The sequence below is a fragment of the Gnatocerus cornutus genome, chromosome 3, assembly GCF_029298725.1.
Source record: "Gnatocerus cornutus isolate USDA-ARS CGAHR chromosome 3, icGnaCorn1.1, whole genome shotgun sequence".
NCBI classification, from domain to species: Eukaryota; Metazoa; Arthropoda; class Insecta; order Coleoptera; family Tenebrionidae; genus Gnatocerus; species Gnatocerus cornutus.
In genome coordinates this window covers 15003522-15025912 of record NC_142235.1, presented here as the reverse complement: position 1 = coordinate 15025912, position 22391 = coordinate 15003522, and the positions used below count along the sequence as shown (strand labels likewise).

Sequence of the window (22391 nt, the reverse complement as noted above, 5' to 3'; positions counted from 1 at the left end):
TTATTTTTCAGATTTTCGTTAGTTTATGAACAAAAACTATTTTTTTTTGTCTTGTTTGTCGTTTAAAATTACAATTAAAATATTCTATTTCCCTATTTTTAAGATTATGAGATTTATAATTTTAGTTCTATGTTAAGGTTTCATCTCTACGTTTTTACTGCTAAACTTTGTTCTATTAGTCGTTTTCTTTGATTTTTTAGCTCGTGTTTTTTAAGACTTTACTTGTTTGCTTTACATGTATTTACATCATGTTTTCTCTTGATTCTGTTTAGATTTTTCTTGGTTTTCCAGATTTTTTTAATTTATCTTTAAATTTTCCTTAAATTCTTTCTCTGTGTTTCTTTAGAGTTCTATTTTTTTTGTCTAAATTGGTTATATATTTTTTTTAGAAATTTCTTAAATTTGCTCTAGATTTCTTTAAGACTAAACTACATATGTATTTTTCTGTTTTTTTATTTTTTTATAAATTATTTGTATATTTTATTTGTTTTCTTTGTATCTTGATTTTTATTACAATCTTATAAAATTTTCTTGAAGTCTCGTTATATCTTTGGTGTTCTAGACACTCTTTTTTTCCATACTTTAGACTTACCTTTTGTTCTTTTTGTATTTTTTTTCTGAAGATTATGTCATCTTGTTCCGAACAGTGAAATAAAATTTTTCTCTTACAAGTAGACAAATAATAGCGTATTTTTGGTTGCCTATATTAAGCTAAATATTTATGTAATGAGCAGGAAAGCAAACGTCATCTTTTTTTTTATTGCTTTCTAGAATTTTCTTAGATTTTCTCTAAATTTTTTTAAGACTGACTTATTATTATTTTCACTTTATTTCGATTTTAAGGATTTTCTTTTGGATTTTTCTTTATATTATTCTTATTCTCGTTATACAGGGTCCGGCAACACTTGTGTCCACCCCCACAATCGTCTTTAATTTTAAAGATAAAATTTTGAAAATTTGCGTACGCTTACAGTTGACAAAGCTCTAGAAGCTGACGCAAAAATTTGTTTTTTATCACCAATAGTTTTGGCGTCGCGACGCCTTAAAAATGTAATTTTTATTTAATTGTAAGGGTTTGTGATATTAACCCCTAATTTAATTTTTTTTTAATATAATTGGTTAAAAATATCTCAGTTGTTATTTTAGATTCAATGCAAATTGTCTTCAAAATTTGAGAAAAAAATGCTGTTTTATCAAGTTAGTTTCCAATTTCATTACGTCAAAACTACGTTTACACCCATCTGTCAACAACTTGTGTCACAAATGACATTTATTCTTTGCCTCGCTTTAGATTGTAACAAAAGTATTAATTGGTGAAAATGTCGCCTTGTCGATGTTAATTAACGATTTCTGGTGTCCATAAAGTGCAACATGCCCGTGTTAATCAAAATTAACCTTTATAAGAGTGAATGAAGTGACTTGTGAAATTTTGGTGTAAACATGGTTTGCCACTGTGCTGTCATAATTTTAAAAACTAACTTGATAAATCAGCGTTTTTTTCGCAAATTTTAAACACAATTTGCATTAGATTTAAAATAAAAACTCAGATATTTGTATCACAGTTATGTTGAAAAAAAATTGAATTCGCGAATATTTCCGCAAAAACTCAAAAGTCGCTAAAAATTATACTTCTTAGGCGTCGCGACGCCAACCAAACCGTGATAAAAAACAAATGTTTGCGTCAGCTTCAAGAGCTTTGACAACTATGAGCGTATGCAAATTTTCAAAATTGTAACTTTAAAATTAAAGACTATTTTGGGGGTGGACACAAGTGTTGCCGGACCCTGTATTTCCCTCATCTTTTTTAGAAAATTTTGATTTTAATTGAATTTTCTTACTACTTTTTGTTATACTTTATTTACATTTTCTCCTACAATTTTCGTCTACATTCTCTCTAAATTGTCTTGGATTAGATTTATTTTAGATGTACTTGAATTCTCTATAATTCCTTTTAAGTTTATTGAAAAAAAAAATCGTATAAAACTTTTACGTTTTTAGGTTTTTTTTTTTTACTAACTATGGGTACATATTTTTCTTTGTACTTCTTTCGTGTTTACTTTGGAATTTTTAACCGATCATTTTCTATCTCTTTTAATATTTCTATAAGAAAAAATTTAATTTTTAATTTGTTAGTTTTTACAGCTGTTCTGTTTAAAGACCTTAAGGAGTAAATCTGCAGCTACAGAACAAATAGATCGGGCCAATTCTGAGAAATTCCCCTCAGCAAGAATCATCGATTCCTTCTTGAGCCGTCTGTAAAACTCACCTTCGACTCGAACTTTCCAATTACCCGACAGGTCCACAATCTTCTAATTTAAGAGATTCCAATGCCGGGAAGACAAATATAGTTCCAATCATTATTAAATTAACTAATAAGTTAAAGTAGTGCTTACATTAGCCGTAGCCAATCAATAACGCGCAGGTTGAATTCCTTTTGCGCTAATTAAAAATTACAACACGTCCAAGTAATGTACCGAATGTTCAAAAATCATTGAATTATTGGTGAAGTTTTTGACCTTCGCACTAATCGAATCGTCTCTTTTGACGCTCCATCCCCATTCACCCTTCTTATTCGACTTAATGTGATAATTAAGGAAGTGACGTTTAAGTGATGAGTGACATTAGAGTTCAGTTAACGCTAACTATTATATTTAATCTTCAGTTAAAGTTAGTCTCTCGCTTAATGATTCGTTAAGTCAAATTACGAAGGAATCTGCATCTATTCGGATGCTTTTCTTATACCTCATTTGTTGGTAAGATTGCTTAGGAATAGTTGAAGGGTGAAACAACGAAGGGTGCGACAGTTTTTTCTTCTTTATTTAGTAAAAAGACAGACAATACAAACATAAATAATAATAATAAAGTAACATTAAACAAGTCTTAAATCCTATGAAAAATTTCGTTATAAATAGGGAACTAATAATAATAAAATAAAGCAGTTGTATGTGTATTACAATTTGTTTTTGCTTAAATCCTACCTAAAATAAATAATAACGACCTAAAACGATAATGAAGGGGAGGAAAAACTTCGGGAGTCTTCAGATGTTTCGTATAGTTGAGGAGAACATTTTCTGGATTGTTTTTTAATAAAACTAGCTTAAAATAAAGTGTTTTTGCCCCGTCCGAAATCCGTTAACGCGGCAATTTATTCCGACAATCCTCAAAGGGGTTGAAACCAACTTGTTGCTTTAAAAAATCGCTTTTAAAACGAGACCCTTTTACGCGTTTTTTCCATTGAAACCACTCAATTAGGGGAAGTTCCGGGACATTTTTCACTTGTTTGTTCTCTGGCTTGATTTCCAGTTAATTCGAGGGTCGTTAGCGGCTTTTTTATGTACCGCAATTTAATTCAAAGTTGATGTGTGAATTTTCACGAGTGTGTGCGTTTTAGTTTGCCTAGACTGGCTCCGAGGAAGGGTGAAAATTTAAGATTCATAGAATTAAAGATGAGAAAATGTATTATTCATCTCGTGTGCCTTGGAAAAGCTAAGATAAATGAACGTACACTATGTAAACAAAAGAGGTGCATGCAAAGGCACATACTATGACTCGACATGCTGAGAATATTTTAATAATGACTTTTCGCGATTATCATTTCATGCATATTTCACTCATGCGGGTCTTTCAGGATCAAGGCAGAGCTAATCGACGCAGGACGTGCCAACCGAACACATTCTCGTTTTCATTATTTCCAAAAAGATTTCCAAAAAATTCGATACAGTTTTTGAGCTATATTTTGAATAATTTTTTATTTTTTTCTTATTAAAATTGGCATGTCAATTCAGTACACTGTAACAGTTTGATGGCCTACTTAAGCTGACCTTATTTTCTTTTTTTTTTGAAATTATAGTTTTATTAATTTATTTTTAGTGCTATATTTTTTGTACGTGATGATTTCAAATCTAGTCAAACTGGGCCAAATTTAAGACAGGACACGTTAAATTGTTAAAAAAGAAACAGAATTTGAGGGTGCAAAATGAAGAAAAGGTATTTTTTGTTACAATTAAAAAAAATAAGTCAATTTTCTGTTTTAAAGAATATGAAGCACATTATTAATTTATAATTATTCTAATATACGGGGATATTTAATTAATTTGTAATTTTTGGTAATTGCTTAATTTTTGTAGGACTTTGGCAGTTGTAACTTTTTCAAAATTAGTAGAAAAATTTACAAAAGTTTTAGAGTTAGTTTACAGACTAATTTAATTAAAATTAAGTAAATCTCGCATTTAATTTAACGATTGCATTGATTTCATTGTCGGAAAGCAGTAACAGGTCACTTTAACACGGCGTTAAATATTTAATCGGAATTAAAGTTTTAATTTAGCTTCTGTAAACCGGAGTTTAGATTTTTGTTTTTTTTTACCACCAAAGTCCCAAATTGTCACGAATATTCTTATTTAATAATTCAGTCTTATAAAAAGAAGACAATCCAGTCGTGTTTGGAATTTGAATTATCTAACCCATAATTTAGGATTTAATTAAAAGTCTTGCCATTTCGTGAAACCAACTAATTTTTTTTTTGTTAATAATAATCAATGTAACTTATTGAAATGAAGACTGAATTGTCTGAGAAGTGAATTGTCTTAAGTTTAATTAAAGCTAATGCAGAACAAGAACTACACGCCATTTTTCCTGCAGAGAACTTTTTAAAGACGTCAAATTTAAAATGCGGCTCTGGGATTGGTTGTCAGCAAAGCGAGTTACAAAATGCTAATTTTTAACTTTTTAGATTCCGGAATGTCAAATGAGAACTGTCAAATTGTCATCAAATTGCAGAAGCATTAGCAATACACTTGTTTTTGTTAATTTCTGTGCTATAAACCTTGTCAGTTGTTTGTGGAGCCATCTATTAATCAAAATTGGCATGTATTTAGTACAGACATCTAACTTATCTCTTTCAAATTGTGCTGATTTTTAAAATTGCTTCTTTTTAAATCGGTAAATCCTCTGCAGGAAAAATGACGTCTAATTTAAACTATTTTTTATTTCAAATGTTGCTTTTATTCGCTGATCATTCAGTTTAGTTAAAACATAGATTTGGAATTTTATGATATTTTGGATGAATGGGACTTATTTTTGTACAGACTGTGGACGCTGTAGTCATGTTTTAAAAAGAAAAATGTTTGTATAAGTATAATAATAATTGAAATTAAAAAATTTAGTGTGAAGTGATAATAAAATCGCGGAGTTTTTTGTTCGCTCGCCACAAAACTTGGCACATTTATCTCTTGTTGTAAAATATTATATTAAATTAGAACTATTTTTGAGCTATTTTCAGGTTTTAATTTTAATCGGGACTGAACAAGAATAATATTTTTGATGGTTTTGATTGAATTTCGCATTCATTCGACGATTCACCCCAAGTCAAAATTTCTGTTCTCAGCATGAATGAATCAAGAGGAAGCTTGATTTTCGTTTTATGAAGGAAAATTGGTAGTAAGAGCGCGTGTTTTGGATTTTTCAGTTGGCACGTACTGGTTTTATTAATAAATTCTCACCCTTGGCGGTAAATTCCTTGTAAGCATTGATACGGCGTCAAACATAATTAAATTTGTGAAACAGTATAATGTAATTTATAAGTCTTGCCAGCCATAAATTGCTAAGGTAGGAAGTATATTCTTAATGTTCGTGTTAGAAATCAGTGCAGAAATTAATGGGGTATTTTAGTAATTTAAGTTATGAATTATGCGAGAAGGGTGAGAGTCGTTTCTTACCCCCATTACAAACAGAACCGAGGAAATTGTATCCCCAATCTGTATAAAAATTATCGAGAGAGATCGAGAAAAGAGCGAGAGAGAGAGAAAAAAAAACGAGTTGAGAGGGATGTTTTTTGCACCCCGTTCCTCCTTCAGCCCGTTTCCAGGAGCGATGCCGTTATTAGAAAGCCAACTCGCACAGTATTCTTCTTACAGGGGTGGCTGAATCATTGATTTCTTACATTAAGCCACACCCTCCTTATTCCCCCTCTTTTCCTCCCCGGTTTAGTCGGTCCAAGGAGCGTCCTAGACTTCCCCTTATTTCCAGGATGTGCCGGCATCCCTCTCTCGCTTTTTCGCACACTTACGTTTACCCCCCTTCCTTCACGGCTTCTTACATCGGAAAAAAACGCGAAAAAACTGTCGCCATTATATTCAAATTTCTGATCGAATCGGCGTGGGCCGTCTTTCAGCTGTCACCAAGCTGGCCAACCTGAAAAAAAAGATTTTTATCAGAATTCAAAGTCCCAACTAGTCACGCGTCGACTTCGATCAAATTCTTTGAATTCCTCAGTAAGGTCATTTTTATTTAGCTTTCCACAGTTGGTAACGAATTACGATTGTTTTTACAACCGGGAAATGGTCGCGAGGAAACTTTTTGGACTGGATTTAGCTGCTGAAATAATACCAAACTTGCAAGTGCTGAAATTTATGCGATATTCGGTTAACGAGCTTCCGAAAAAAGTGCTTTTTTGCTGCTGTTTGCTCTGTAGGTTTGCGAAAAGGAACGATTTGCATAAATAAATAATAAACACCTGAAATTTTCCTGAAACAACATGTGAAAGAGAAGAATGTTTATTCTATCCAAAAACTGTTTTGTTGGATTCGGAAATTGAAACCAAATTAACGCGTCGGTGTCAAGTTACCCCAAATTTTCATATCTGAAAAGTAATTTGATTTTTTTTCTCCTAGTTAAATCAAAACCAAAAAACTTATCCTGAACTGTGCTCGGTCTGTCGAAATTTCGGCAATTTTTGGCCCCCCCTTCTCCCTATTCAATCGAAAATTAGATTTTGTGGTCCCCAGTAAAACGGTTTGACTGTGATTCGGCCTGGTGCGATATTTTGTACTGAAAAAACGGTTGGAGGAAACTAAACTTGGTTTACTGAACTGGCGTTTCAGGTAATTTTGCGCCGCCAAAGAAACGCCAGTTTCTTTTCTTCGTCCTCAAGAAGAAGCACCGGAAGCACCACTAATTGTAAAATAAAGTAATTCTGCGTCCGCAAACGTTAATTTATAAAGAGATTTGAAAATAATTAGCAATGCTTGGTGCAATTTGAAATTGAAATTTTTGGCTGGAAATACATATTATTATAAATCTACTGTGTTTGGACTGTTTTTCTGATTTTATTTTGGTGTCTTTGAGACTGCGGTAACTTGACAGTGATTTTAAGATTTGGCGGAGGCTTGAGCGCGAGTTTTGGTTCAGAACTTCGGCACCTTTGTATTTTAGTCCCAGAAAAATGCCCCGCAAGTGGATTTCGGTCTTCAAAAACTCGTTTCTCCCCGAGAAATACAGTTCTGAAAATCGTTAAATGGTGCGAATCGTCGGAATTTGGCCACTCAAGCCGTTTTTTTGTGTACAGATCTATTGCAAACGAAAAATCCGTTTAGAAAACCTTCAGTGAAAATTTCAGTCTGGTGCTATTTTCGAGATTTCCGCCGGTACCAACTGATGGAAAACTAAATGTGAAAAATTACCTTACCTTAGTTTTGGTGTGGTTTCAGGAGAAGTGTGCATTCCGACGGGTGAGTCCGATCCCCATCATGGCGAGGGATTGTTGTTACATCCTGGAAAAAATTGTTGGAGTTGAAAGAAAGATTAGCAGAAACCGCCGCCGATGGATGGAGAGACTTAGACGCAGAGGGGCGGGAAAGATGTCAAAAACTTTGGCATTATGGATACCGTTTACGACATGATTTCGGCAAATGGCGTCGAGCACCAAGCTCGTTATTTTCTTATCTTTTAATTTCCGTTTTAATATTACCAAAGTTTGTTGAACATCAACTTAAACTCGGCTCAAAACTAATTAAAATTTGAGTATCACGAGTCGAGTTTCTAAGTTTTACGCGAGTTTTACTTATTCATATCATAAATGATGGATGTTGTTCCGCAGACTCATCTCCCGCACATCCACCCCTTTCTCTCTTTCGTCTCTATCTTCGCGTATTTCTCTTTGCGGGGTACCGATTCGGAGCTTTTATTGTGTGCGAGCGATAGACAAAGAAATTTAGTTGGGATTTGGGACTTGAACGGGATCGATGGGGAGAGGTGCGCCGAAGAAAGGAAAAAATGAGATGTTTGCTGGATGCGTTGGAGGGTTAGAGCGATAATGACGTCGTAAAGCGACGAGAATTGGACTTAAATCATGTTATAGAGCGGATGGCGGTCGCGTTTCGTACAATGTTGCCGCTAGCAATGACAGCAGAAAATCGTAAAGAAAGGCATAAAATGAACACACTTGGGGGTGTTTATTTCGTTTCTGTTAGAGAAATGTAGACGGAGATTTTTTTTAAATAAATAATGGACACTCTGTATATAAAACAACCTAATTTTTTAAGTATCCAACTGAAGGATACGCAAAACTCGAAATCCGGAAGAAATCCATAGAATCTTCAAAGGATTTCAAGGATACAAAAGTTCTGAGAACCGTCGACAGGATCTGGGAAAATCGATAAACATTTGAAAAATCAGAAGCAAATGATTTTGCTTAGTTTTTTTGAGATTTTTGTTTTTTTAATTGATCTAAAATTCGACATTTTTTAGAGACTTTTTCAACTATCGATTCTTTAGATGTTTTTCCTCTATTTTATTTTTATTCTAAGAATTTGTCTTTTTGGATAACTCGAATTTTAACTTTTGTCCTTTTGCGCTGTAAATTTTCTATTTTTTGGTTTTTACATATTCTCTAAATCTCTATTTCAATTTCTTTTGAAACCGATAATTTTCTTTATTTTCTAGTCTTTTGGATTGTCTCTACGCGATTTTATTTACATTTTTTTTGTTGTTTCTGAATTTTTTAATTTCTCGAATAAATGTTTTACTAGCAATAAAAAAATTAAAGATTTTGGAAACATTTGTGCCAAAGAATAGAATGAAAAAAAGTTTTGAATTAAATAGAAGGTGACGGAAATAATTGTATAAAATAAATTTGTAAAAATTCTAATTCTTTTTCTAAAATTTTGAAATTTAACGCTGGTCATAATAAAGTCGGAAGTATAAAATCATTCAAATTTTACTGTTTTTGGATTAAAACTGTCAAAATTACAGTATTTAATAAAAAAATGCAAAAACTTTTGGTTTATTCTTAAAATAAAAATTTCTAAATATTCTGTTTTTAGCTTTAAAATTTTAGAACTTGGCGGAGTTGATAAAAAGATTGGAAGTAATAAAGCTTCAAAATTTTACTTTATTGGAGTAAAAACTGTCAAAGTTAATGAATTTAATAGAAAGTGCTGAAATGGTATGGTTTATTCTAAAAATTAAAAGTTTTAAAAACTCCGTGTCTTGTCCTAAAATCTTGGAATTTAGCGCATTTCATAATCAAGTCGAAAGTATAAAAACTTTCAAGTTTATTGTTTCAAGATGGAAAGTGTTAAAGCTATGGAATTTACTAAAATGTGGAGGAAATTATTAGTTCGTTTCAAAAACGAAAATATCTAAAAAATTTGTTTCTTGCTTAAAAATTTTTAAATTTCACACAAATTATAAATAAATCGAAAATAATAAAATCTCCAAATTTAACTGTTTTAAGATAAAAACGATCAAAGTAACGATACTTAATCGAAAGTGGTGGAAATATTTGGTTGGTTCATAAAATACCATTTTTCTAAAATGTTTTGCTTTGTTCTAAATTTGTTTAATTTAGCGCACATGATAATTAAGTCTAAAGTAAAAGTCTTTTTAATTTTAATGTTTTATTTCAAAATTGACAAAATTTCAGAATTTGATAGAAAGTTGTGGACACTTTTCGTTCGTCTTAAAAATAAAAATTCTTAAAAAAATTGACTCATGTTCTAAGATTTTGGAATTTAGCACAGTTGTTAACCAAATAGAAAGTAATCAAGCCTGCAAGTTTCACTGTTTTAAAATAAAAAATGTCAAAGTTACAAAATTTATTAAAAATTGGTGCAAATTTTTGGTTTGTCCTTAAAATGAAAATTGCTAAAAATTTTATTTCGTGCTCTAATATTTTAGAATTTAGAACAGTTGATAAATAAATCTCCAAATTTTAGTATTTTAGGAAAAAAACTGTCAAAGTTAATGAAAAGTTGTGAACCTTTTCGGTTTGTTCTCAATATAAAAATGTTGTATTTAGTTCTAAAATTTTATAATTTTGCAAAAATTAAAAATAAATCGAAAGTCATAAACTCTCCAAATTTTACTGTTTAAAAAAAACTGTCAAAGGTACAGTATTTAACGGAAACTTTTTTGGTTCGTTCTCAAAATAAAAATTTCTAAAAATTCTGCATCTTGTTCTAAAATTTTGAAATTTTATAGCAATGATAAATGAATCGAAAGTACTTATATCTGAAAATTTTACTGTACTAGGATAAAAACTGTCAAAGTTACAGAATTTAATAGAAAGAAGAAAAAATTTTTGTTATCAAAATAAAAATTTCTAAATGTTCAGTTTCTTACTCAGAAATTTTAGAATTTGACGTAAGTAATTTATAATGTAGTAAAAAGTGGTAAAACTTCCAAATTTTACTGTTTTAAAATAAAAACCTAAGTTAAGTTACGAAATTTATTAAAAACTGGTAGAAATTTTTGGATTGTCTTCAAAATAAAAATTTTGAAAAATCTTGTCGTTGATCTACAATTTTTTGATACATTTTATTTGTTCTATTTTGCAGATTTGTCGGATCGTTTGTATAGTTTGGATTCTTTCGATTTTTCTAGCAATTTTATATTACATTTATCGTATTTTTTGTATTTTCCAAAAATTCTTTGCATTTCTTATAAGTTTACAATTTATTTGCTTAATTTTTATCGCATCGCATCGCGTCAATTTCTAGAATTTTTTGAATTTATTTTTTCTCATATTTTTATCAGGTAGGTGTAGATAAAGAGATATGAAATATAATATAAACCATACAAAGAATCTAAAGAATACAGAAAAATTTGATAAGAATATAAAGTGTTTAAATATTTTCAGAATTTTTCCGATTTCAGTGGTTTCAATGTGAGCACAACTTTTTCTTCATTTTTCAAGCTCACATTTGTTGTGAAGAAAGAATGATAATATTTAGTAAACTATAAATTAAAACTTACGATTTTACTGCATATTACTGATAATATCTTAATGATTTGAATTAATTTAAGGGTTACGAGTCAATAAATTAACGAAAGCGCGCCCTTTGGCCGAGATTATTTGTACGCGATAATACCGTAGAATCGTCACCTAAAAACAATGCTACCAATAACCAGTTAAACATCGTCTTAACTAAAGTCCCTAAGAGACTAATAGGAACACTTGACGTTATCGCGTTGGTAGAAATGCGAGCGCACGTCTTCCTATTTAAATACCTCAGGGAATGTACGCCCGATAAGGCGCTACAAACTGCACGAATATGAGGGAATAAAATATATTATTACCTGAATAGTTTCAGAATAGGAATTTCTACTTCGGATAGTTGGAACATAGTTCGTTACTTCGCGACACTCTAATCAGAAAATTCTGATCTTCCAAGTTTGATGTGTGACCTGGAAATGATTCTCTTTGTGGTCATTTGTCTCCTGCTAAGAATTTTTAATTAATCAGACATCATAACGGGCGTTCTGCTCCTGAGAGTAATAATTCCAGCTATAAAATCCTCCTTAAACTTAAACACGACTGAAATCTGAAATCCACACTGAGAAATTCAAATTAGAATTACTTTCCCTACATTAAATACTGCGCCATTTTGATGCAAAAATCAGGGAAAAGTCGACCTTATACCATCACAAATAAGGGCGAATATCTTAAATAAAATCTAAGGCATATACTTAGGATGAGGGTTGAGTTTTCTAGAGGGATATTTGTGTTGAGCTTTAGAGCACTGCCAACGAACAAACGTCCTTAAATCAAGCCCGCGTAAGCCTCACTTTACCCTGGCCCGAATTAAAACGTATAAAGAGGGTGATTTTAAACCCCGGGCTCGGTTAAAGTTAGAAATGAGGGAGCAAACTTCAAGAGGGAATTAAGGAACGCTCGCGCCGCTACAACCCTTTTTTTCTGTTTCTTGCGTTTTTGCATCGAAATTTTCGAATTAGATTGCGACTCCTTCGAGGTAATTTCTTGCTCAACAGTTCCCCGCTTTCATTTTATATGAGTCGTATGCAATAGTAACAAGTTTCAACTCCTCGCTTTCGTCAAAAATCGTCTCCGCTCCACTCCCTGAAATAATAATTGCGTCGAAATTTGAGACTGTACCCGTAGAGTCATTGTGTTCGCGTATTATTCCTTTATAAATTATGTTTGCCGAGTAGAAAGACGCGAACTAACGACTAGAATCGACTGAAAGGGAAGTAACTAAATAAATGAGTTGGCTTTGATGAATAAGGCTCAAGGAAAGTGCTTTGTTTCAAAGATTAATTTAGTAATGTATCCATTCGTCTTTGTTTTCAACGGCGAGGACCTTTCAAGGTGCTGCCCCCGCCGCCGCCCGCCGCCCCCGGTCTTCCCTCCCGAAACACGACGCGACATCAAAAAATTTCCGAAAGACAATGAGAGAGAGAAGAGAAAACAACCGCAGCCTCTCCGTGCTATTTACACCGACTTCAATTGTCAATATATTCGAGGCACGCTTTTACAAATTGTTTAATTAAATCAAGGAGGCCGGGGACGAGGTAACTCCAACTGTCTTCTCTCTGACTTCACAGCCGCCTTGTGTCTTCAAATTAAATTTAAGACTTGTCTGTTCGCGGCGCTGTGGAAGCCTGAGGGACGTCGGATGCACTCTATCTATTAAGGCTGGTTGAATAATGGGCTACAATGTCGTCCAGATATCATTTCTGCGGTTGCTGGATGCAGCCTCAAGCGGTCGCCGCAAGGTTTGGTCACTCCGAATGGGATTTACCGGGATTTCGTCACTTTTTAGTTTTTTTATTTTCGAAAACTGGCTCTAAATTTGTACTAGAGTTTTGACAAAAAAATCAGAATTTCACCATGTTTTATTTAGAACACCCGGTATACATATTTTGAATTAAAAAAATATGAGTTTGAACTAAAAAATTTAATTCCTTTTTAAAAGAGGTGTCACATGACCATACTTTACGTTTGATTGTTTTTGAACCATAGTGCCTTTAGCGCCACCTATGACATTTTAATTTTAACATGTATGTCAAAACTGTTGTACAAACAATAAAACTTTTATTTTATTTTCAACATTTATCATAAGAAATGCAAAAATTAAAGTAGAAAGAAAATTTAAAATAATGTGCGCTGTATAATTTTTGACACTTTTTTCAAAAATATGGATGCACTGGACTTAACCAATATGGATTTTTAAATTTAGGTCACATGTTTAATAGAAATTTATCAACTTTGGATCGTGCGATCATTTTTTCTCATTTTGTTCCCAAGAATTTTTTTTTGATTTTTTATTAGATATTTTAAAATCCAGACGCGATAAAAGTTTTCTGTTTTTTAATTTGGATTTCTTAAAAAAGTTTTTCAATATTATTTAATTTTATCGTATGAAACCTTGTAGGTAAATTAGTGAAATTATGACTATTCAATTCAAAGTATATTTTTGTTAATTTTGAAATTTCCGTGGTTTCAATGTGATTTTTTAATTTTTTAAGAAGGGTTTTGAGAAATCGTATTTTACTTGCAATCATCAGTCTAATCAAAAAAATTCAGCAGATCAAAAAGATTCTGCCTAAAATTCTACATATGTGTATTTTTTCATTTTTTTTACTTTTCTTACAATTTGAGTATTTTTTACGAAGTGAAGTCAAAAATATTGTTTTATATCAAAAATGACTTGAAAGAACTATTTGAAGAGAACTCTTTTTCTAACTAAATTTGACTGATTTTTTTTTTATATTAGAGCAGATATTATCTACAATCGTGCAAAAATGGGCGTTTTTTGAACAGCTTTTGGTTTAATAAATGACTGTTATGTGAACTATGATGTATTGCACATTTTTTGCTTAAACACGCTAAATAAGTGGTCAAATTTTATATATTTTGACATTTGCGGACAACTGATTTATAATTAACATTTTCAATAAATGGAAAATAGAGAACGATCGAAGATAAAACGTTGTAGGAGACTCGTTCAAAAAACTTACTTTTTCTACAATGATCATATTATAAAGTTGACATTTTAATTTCGAAACAACATTTTTTAAGGCCCCAGTACATAAAAGTGATCAAACGAGTGCGTTAAAGTAAGGCATTTTGACAAGACTTGAAGTAAGCAATCATTTTGTACTTACATTTCTAAATGATTTTGTTAGATTTCATGCATATTTGCTCGGATTTCTCAAATTCTAACCGTGCGTTAAAACTCAGCATTTTCACACTTCAATGAAATTCTATCAAGTAAAGTTTCAATTTTACAATAATTGTCAGAACTGTCAGTTGAAGTAGCATATTTATTGTTGAATTTTAGACTTTCTCGTGATTTTAGAAAAAATTTTGTTCCTTACTCGTGCAAAATGGTTTCATTGAACAAATCACGTCTAGTGCGAAAATATTACCATTTCGCAACTTGTTGCAAAATTAGATAGATATTTTCTAATTTACTGTTGTAGCGTTAAGATACTATTTTCGAATTTGCCGCTTTAATAGGTCCATTAGAGTACTCAATTTGGAGTCGTTTATAGGTATCTATAAAAGAACTCAAAGTAGGAAATTTTGTTTTCTAAGAATTGGCAGAACTAATTAGTCTGACTGTCACCTGTATCTTGTCAAGTTTTTGGTCAATTTGATTTTTACGATTCGTGTTTAATAAATTGCTGCGTGAATAAAAAATGTATCAATATAATTGAATTGTCCTTTGCGGCCAACAATAATTGTACCTAAATATAATAGATATGAATACTGGCTGTGACGTTATGTCAAAATTCAGTGACAGTGAAACTCAATAAATGTCAAATTTTAAATTAAATTTGAAAATCAAGTGGCAAGTCGTGGTTGCAAAACCATTACCAATCGTGTAACACGAAAACTCTTAGAATTGGAAAATTTAAATTTTTTATTGAAAAAGGGTGCAAATTCGAAAAAATAGTATAAAGGACTTGTTTTATAATGGCATTGGTGCACTCGTTCCATACAAAACTCGCCTACGGCTCGTTTTGTACACCGGGAACTCGTGCACCAAATTGGCCATTATAAAACACGTTCTTTAATATACTATTTTCGCATCGGATGCTTTAATAGCTTTGTTACCATAGCAACGTGGGACAATTTACAGTTGGCTTCAAAACCGGACGAATTATACTACAGTTGCATCGATAATATTGAATTTATGGAGCTCTGCATTTTTAACATATTTTTTTCAAAAAAATACATTTTAAAAAATTGTTACTCGAAATACGATCTTTAAAAATTTAAAAAAAAAACAGAGAGATGTTTTTACTTTTGGCTTTAAAACGGCGCCAATTATACTAAAACTGAATCGTTAATATTGAAATTATAAGTTAAAAGACAATAGAGCTTTGCATTTTGTGATTTAAAAAAAATTAAATTTCAAAAATTTATGACGTGGAATACGGGGTAAAAAAAATTTTGAAACAAAATAGTATAATATACTTTACTAAGGGCTTCAAAAAGGCACTAATTATATTAAAATCGAATCGTTAACATTAAAATTATGGAGCTCTGCATTTTCGATACTTTTTTTTGTAAAAATAATAAATAAATTTGTAATTCAAAACTATGTAATTCGAATTTTTTAAAATGTCTTAAAATAATTGACATAACAGTCACTTTAAGTATTTATCGTTAAATTCTGCAATATGCTGCGATTGTAGAAAAAATCTTGTTTGCTACTCGTGCGAAATAGATCGCACGACGTGTTGACAAACCACGTCTAGTGCGATTAACTTTACCATTTCACACCTCGCAAAAATAGCTATTTCCGAGTTTGCTGTTGTCACAGAGCTATTTCCGCTTTCGTTTTGAATGCATTAAGAGCTCATTTCCACATCGGATGCTTTAATAGCTTGTATTTAATTTGCAATTAAAAAATCCCGTTTCATAAACTTTCCAGCACTCGTTTTTCAATATACTATGGTCAGATTTTCGTTACGAATTTATGATAACATGAAATTTGATTTACGAGCTCCTCCAACACGAAAATTGCACCTCTGATAATATCGTCAATATTTTTAATTAAATTTCCCGTGACATTTAATTACAAAATGAAATTATCTCCCATCTGTCTCGGTGCTATTTACCCCATTCACCCTCAACCGCTCTTTGAAAACTGTAAAGAAGTGAGATATCTCAATTCAGGTGTCCGAAAGCAGTGTAAAAACAGCGATACGGAAGCATATTTTCCAACCCCTTTAACATTGTTCAAATAAATTATAAATCCCCCGAGTTGCGTCCCAAGGATGGAAATTTATTCTGCCGGCATTACAACGCTAAGGTCGTTTTTCCCTCGCAACGCCATAAAATTTGATAAAAGTGGACCTAAGTGCTAATTTTCTGGCGGTTACACGCAACAAATGAAAAATCACCTCTTCGGCGAAAAAGACGGAAAAGAGGAATCACGCCCGGAGCGAGCGAGAGGGGCGAAGCCCAACGTGGGGTAGTTTTCCGGGAGATGAATGTTTTTTTCCCCTTTCGACGTGAAAAATAGCTCGGACACTTTTAAGTTAAGTGAATTTTAAGTGGAGCAGATTGTTACACATTATTTAGGTGCTTTCGCGCTCTTCATTACACGGCTCTGTTGGGGACGGGGGAGATTATCCTGTTAATGCTCGCATTAGGGGCGGTTTTTTCCCTACTTTCTGGCGGTTGATTGATGGCATAAGACGTCACAAGCCTTTGAAAAACTTATCGCTTCAAGTCGTTCGGAACGTGGTGCGATAATTTAAGGGTGGAAACAAAAGCAACCTAAGATGCAATTAAAATCCTGAGATTTCTATTGGCTCATGTAGTTGTCAGGAATCTGCTCTCTACGTCCTTTTAAAATAAGTGCGGAATTTGGCGAGAAGGCGCCATAATACGGTCCTAGCATTTTGCTTAATGTTTCCCATTTATAAAGCACATCTAGAATTTTAATTCGTTACGTCAGATGTTGGAAAAGGAGAGGATGAGGCGGCGAAGGCGCCATTGAAACGAAAGGGAGGAAAACTCGAAGAAATTTCCCAGGGAAAATGTGTATACTTCGCGTATTATACAAACAGAACTTTAAGCAAAATACATAGTAATTTTATGTATCTAGCGAAAATGTAGCTTTCTGCAAATAAGTCTGGTAATTTGGTAAGGAAATTACTGTTTATTCTAGGAAAGTTTGTTTCTCGACGTTGGATAACCTGTGAGTAAATTGGGATAAGGAGCAAGCTAAGGAGCACGCATTACGGAAGTTTTATTTCAACCAATTCGAATGTAATTTTTTGTGTGTTTATGAAACTAGCAATAATTGCGTCGTCATCGCTGATTGCTTTTCCACCAAGCTTTAATTAGAAAGTAATTAGTGCCAGCAGTGATCTCGAAGTTAAACAGTTTTCCTCTTGAATAAATCGTTGTTAAGTTGGTTCGCTTTTAAGATCCCGCTTCGTTTTGAACAAAATGAAACTTTCCTTTGACATTATGAACTCCTTTCTCATCACCAAAGGTGTTCGCTAATATAAATTATCCAACGTTCGTAAAACAAATTAACGGCGTTATTGTAGAAAATCCACGTCGCAGTCAACCCTCTCGCATCTTTCCCACCGGATGAAGTAAGACGGTTGATCCAGGGCGTAAAATTCGCTAACACGAAGAACAGTTAAAATAAGATAGATGGGACGCCATTTTAGCTCAGTATTTTGCTGCCATGCATTTCATTGTAAAAGTACAGCGGAACGTGCACGTCTACTGTGGTAGATGAAGAGAATGCGGAATCGCGAATGAGAAGGGCGATTGCCTCGAGTGTTGCTCAAAGTAAAATTACACTCCTTCAAGTTTCCAGCAAAACTAAGAAAATTATGCTCCTGTATGGGTGGCGGCGGCGGTGGCAACGTCAGCTCCGCAAATTAAACGCTTTTTACTCGAGACGATGATGGCGCGGGGCTTTTGTCATTCAGCCGCCCCCCCGCGACGAGACTAACTTTTGACGGGGCAAATATTCCGCAGAATTGCTGCGACACATACGCAATTATTTACGACGGTATTCTTATTCGATAACTTTTGCGTGCGATCATAAACCTTAAATTTGCATTTTCGTATAGAGCGGAAAATGGATTTTGGAACATTAGAAATTCGAAGATTTGCAAATATGTAACATATTGTTTCTCGAATTAACACAAACTGAGATAAAAATAAAGAAATTACAGAAATGCAAAGAATTCAGTGAACACATCCGTCTCTAATTTTTCTCAAATTGAATTTCAGCAATTTGACACACGAAATTCGTTCTACAGAAATTTTGTAAAAAAATGAATATTTTTACAATTTGCTTCTAAAAGACACTTATTAGATTAAAATTGAATCGTTAATATTGAAATTATGTAGCTTTGCATTTTCGATATATTTTTTTCAGAAAATTTTGTGTTGAAAATTTGAGACTCGAAATCCGGTTTTTGGAAAATTTTGAAAAAATCGGAATAAAGGCTTAATCTGTTGGCTTCAAAACGCCACTAATTATATTAAAATTGAATCGTTAATATTGAAATTATAGAGCTTTGCATTTTGGTACATTTTTATCAGAAAAATACATTTTCAAAATTTGCGACTCGAAATCCGATCGTTGGAAAATTTTGAAAAAAATCGGAATAAAATTTTGTACTGTTAGCTTCAAAACGGCATTAATTATATTAACATTGAATCGTGAAAACTGAAATTATAAGGAAAAAAAAACTCGGCATTTACATGACACATTTTCAAAAAAAAATAATTTCAAAAATTTGTGACTTACAACCTGATCATCTGGAAATTTTAAAAAACAGAAGGGTAATGTTCTTTAGTATTGGGTTCAAAACGCCACTAATTATATTAAAATTAAATTTTTAAAATTGAAATTATGGAGCTCTACATTTTCGATACTTTTTTTTCTGAATATTTTGTTTTAAAAAATTTGTGACTTGAAATCCGGTCTCTGTAAAATTAAAAAAAATGAAGTAAAGGCACATGCTGTTGGGTTTAAAACGGCACTAACTATATTTAAATTGAATTGTTAATATTGAAATTATAGGAAAGAAAATGGAGGTCTGCATTTCTGACACATTTAAAAAAACAATTTCTAAAATTTGTAACTTTGAACCTGGATATCAGAAAATTTTGAAAATCAGTAAAATTATATCCTTTACTATTGGCTTTAAAACGGCACTAATTAAATTAAAATTAAATCGGTTATATTGAAATTATCCAGCTCTACATTTTTGATACTTATTTATTTTGATTTATTATTTTAAAAATTTGTGACTCAAAGCCCGGTTTTTGAAAAATTTTGAAAAAATTGGGGTATAAAACCTTATGCCGTTGCCTTTCAAACGGCACTAATTATATTAACACTGATTGGTTGATCCTGAAATTATAAGAAAGAAAATGGAGCTCTGCATTTTTGGCTCATTTTAAAAAAAATAATAAAAATTTGTGACTTAAAACCTGAGTATCAGAAAATTTTTAAAAACAGTAAAATAATATGCTTTGGCCACTAACTATTAAAATAAAATCACTATTAAAATAAAATCTTTAATATTGAAATTATGCAGCTCCTTATTCATAATCATTTTAAAAATTTGTGACTCGAAATTCGGCCTTTGGAAAATGTTGAAAAAAATTAGAGTAAGATTGACTATTGACTTTAAAATGGCTTTAATTATGTTATTTAAACTTAAATCGTTAATATTGAAATGATAAGAAAGAAAATGGAACTCTGCATGCTCGATAAACTTTTTTAGAAAAATACATTTTAAAAATTTACCTCTAACTTAAACTCCGGTTTTTGAAAACTTTTGGTAAAAATTGGAGCGAAGTCTTACATTATTGACTTTAAAACAGTACTAATTATATAAAAATTGAATATTTAATACATATTCAAATTGTATGAAAGAAAATGGAGCTCTGCTTGTTTGACACGTTTTCAAAAAAATTAATTTTAAAAATTTGTTACCTGAAATCTAAGTTTTAGAAAATTTTGAAAAAAATTGGCGTAAGGTTCTTCAACGATTGCCTCTAAAACGGCACTAATTATGTTAAAATTGAAAAACTAATTTTGAAATTAGAATAAACAAAATTGAGTTCTGAATTTTTGGTACATTTTCAAAAACAAAACTTTAATATAAATGGGCGCTTTCGACAATAATTTTTATAATTTTCAATTTTTAGATTTTTATAGTTTAGATTCGTTTGCAAAATTCTAATTTTTGAAATTTTAGTTCTGAATTTCTTAATTTCTGCAGCTTCAAATGGGAGATGATTATTAAAAAAATCTGCTTTTTTTGTTTTCAGTTTTCAGTTTGATTTTAAATTTTATATTTGTTTATTACTATTTGAGATTCTTAGATTTTACACTGCTCGTTTTAAAATTCTAAAATTGAGGATTTGATGGTGAAAAGTGTCTTGTTCTAAATTCTCATTGTTGGTTTCAGTGGTTATAATTCCGCAACTATTATCTAAAGGTCTAAAAAAAATTAAATCGGGTAAAATCTAATGACTTTTGCATCTACATTTCTACACAATTGAAATATAGAATTGGCTGCGCGAGAAATTGTTATTTGTTAAATCTTCATATTGATAGCCTAATAAAAGTAGTAAAAAAGTCAAAAATATTTCCAAGTTTTGAGAAGGATTGTTTTAATAAAATTTCAATTAATTTTTTTGTGGCAATGAATGAAAGTAAATAAAGTCCTTCGTGAGAGAAAGCCGCCGTTGTGCCACCTCCGACTAGTACCAACGTAAATAGTTAAAGTTTGCTCGTATTTCAGACGCAGATGCATTTGACAGAAGGAAAATTTAATACGACGGTGGCTTTAAGAAACGAAATAGCAATGGCTTATTCCATTTAGTCCCCATTTTGCGTGTTTCAAAACTGACAAAGGTTGCGCTTACAAAATAACGTGAGCTGAATGGAATATTAAGAGGCGAATTTCGTCCTAGTCGTAGTGAGGGTGAGGGTGGAATTTATTTTTGGCAAGGGGATGGGGAAACATGAATGTGTTGTAGGGTAAAGACTGCAAGATGGAGGTGGAAATCACAACTTTATAGAAAAAAAAAGTGAGTCTGTAAATTCATCCCTTGTCATTCTTGCGGTTCATTTCCCGCACAGCTTGATATCAAATTAAAATTAATGACTAATAAGATTAGTTATAAGAGGGCGAAAATCTAATCAATTTGTATTAAAGAGGGTCTTAGAGGAAATCGTCAATTTGCGCGTAAACTATACGGATGATTCGTCAAACCAACCCTTAAATGTACTCACCTTGTGTGTGGCGTCAATTCGATCCAAAACCTCAACTTCTTGTACTTCTTCGTTCAACACCAGAGACTCGCCACGATGTTAGCACTGGCAGTTTTCGAATCGGACTGGATAAAATATTCGAAATAAATCCATGTCTAGAAGGCTACCGAACATAAATTATGCAAGCAGAACTAGAAAATCAGGTTGCGAGCTGGACATTGCAATTGTTTATTTCCAAGGGTGTCTTAGTCTTCAATGAGCTGTTTGCGGGATATGAATAAGGGTGGTTTTTACACCAAGGGCTACTCGCTGACCCTTTCTTGGGACTAGCGTTCTCATGTGTGGACTGTGGAACAGGTTTTGAGTGACCAGTCGGGATTTTTTAAAAGACTTGATTTTTCATAAGGGTGAATTTGGAGCAAGGGGTGGACAAAACCGGAGTTTATCAAAAAAGACCGATCGGGGAACGATTGTGTGAAGTTGAATTACTGGAATTGGAAAACTCAACGTTTGGCGAACGGGTAGTAACGAACGACCGAAAAGTTTTTTAAATATTGAGAATGACGTATACAAACTGTTTCAAAAAATTAGTTTCATTCTTTTAATAATTTGGGATTTTAAAACTTTTTAAAGCACTTTCAGACCAACATTATTTGCTGATTTCAAGGTTATAGACCGATACATAACTAATTTTTCAGATATGTATGTATTGTCAAATTATTTTAAAATTTTGTTTGTTTTAAAAAAATTGTTCTGATTCAATTATTTCATAACATAAGATGCTTACAGGTGGCAAATTTCGTAAACTTTAAAATAATATTTCCGCGAATAATCAATTTACACGTATAATAATAATTAATACCAATTATTGAAAAATTTGAGTTTTTTGGAAAACAGTTAAAGCCTAAAACTTATACCGTTTTTTTTTCAAAATTTTGAATTTTTGTGAGATTTTTAAACAACATCAAGCCAGTAATTTTGTTATTGCAAGGTAAATAACAAATCTACGAAAAGATATTTGCAAATTTTAAACAATTCGTTATTTTTTAATTTAGTTAGTTTTTTAAAATTTGATTTGTTCTTTCA

General features: G+C 31.9%; 1 long non-coding RNA gene across 1 annotated transcript; it reads right to left on the bottom strand.

Moving 5' to 3' along the window:
* Positions 1 to 5149: 5149 nt before the first annotated feature.
* Positions 5150 to 21450, bottom strand: LOC148177346 (uncharacterized). Its single transcript, XR_015769774.1, has 3 exons — positions 21327 to 21450; positions 7466 to 7550; positions 5150 to 6192 (listed from the first exon to the last, which is right to left on the bottom strand). It is a non-coding gene; the product is annotated as an uncharacterized LOC148177346 (long non-coding RNA).
* Between the last annotated feature and the right edge of the window lie 941 nt (positions 21451 to 22391).